Here is a 934-nt window from a genome sequence, read left to right on the forward strand (position 1 = left end):
GCTCTAGGGGGCTTTGGGGGCATCTTGGGGGTCCTGGGGTTCTGGGAGGGCTCTGGGGTGTCCTGGGGGGTTCTGGAAGGATCCTGGGGGCTTCTGGGGGGTTCTGGGGGGTCCGTCCCGCCCCCCTCACCTCCTCCTGCGGTGCCGCCGCTCCTTGTCCTCCCTCCTGCCCTCGCCGTCGTAGCCGGGGGGGGGCCCGTGCCGGTGCCGCCTCCGCCGCTCGCCGTCCCCGTGCTCGCCGTCGCCCTCTCCCCTCGGCGGCCGCCCCCCTTCCCGGTGCCGCGGCCGCCGCTCGGGCCTGGCTCCCTCCTCTCCCTCCTCTCCGGGCCCTCTCCGGTGCGCCCGGTGCCTCCGGTGCTCCCGTTCCGGCGGGGACCCCGCGCGCCCCTCGCGGCTCCGGTGCCGCGCTTTGTGCCGCTCGCCCTCGCCGTAGCCGCGCTCCTGGCTCGGCTCCCGCTCCGCTTCGCGGCTGCTGCTGCGGGCTCGGCGGCCACCGGGAGGGGGTCCCGAGGGGTCTGCGGGCCGGGGGCCGTGCTCGGGCGGGGGGTACCGCGGCTGCCGGCGCAGCTCCTCGGGGCGGAGCGGCCCGAAGCGGGGCTCGCCCGGCGGGGGCTCGCCCGGCCGCGTTTTGTTGGTGTTGTTGTTGCGGTTCTCCTGCGGATCCACCACCAGGGGCCGGTCCAGGTGTGTCTTCATGTCCGGGCGCAGGTGGCGAGCGTAGGGAACCTTCCAGCGCTCCTCGGGGTCCAGCTCGCTGTAGAGAGCCTCGCGGCTGGCCAGCAGGTTCTGCTTGCGCAGCTCGCTCGTGCGCTGCTCCCACACCGACTTGGAGGACTTCTGGTTCTTCTGCTGCTCCTTCCTGCGGCCCACGGGGGTGGGATTGGGTCGGGAGGGCTCGGGGTGAGGGTGGAGATGGGATGGAGGGGAGGTTGGG

Source organism: Pyrgilauda ruficollis, unplaced genomic scaffold, assembly GCF_017590135.1.
Source record: "Pyrgilauda ruficollis isolate IOZ18807 unplaced genomic scaffold, ASM1759013v1 scaffold2267, whole genome shotgun sequence".
Taxonomy (NCBI): domain Eukaryota; kingdom Metazoa; phylum Chordata; class Aves; order Passeriformes; family Passeridae; genus Pyrgilauda; species Pyrgilauda ruficollis.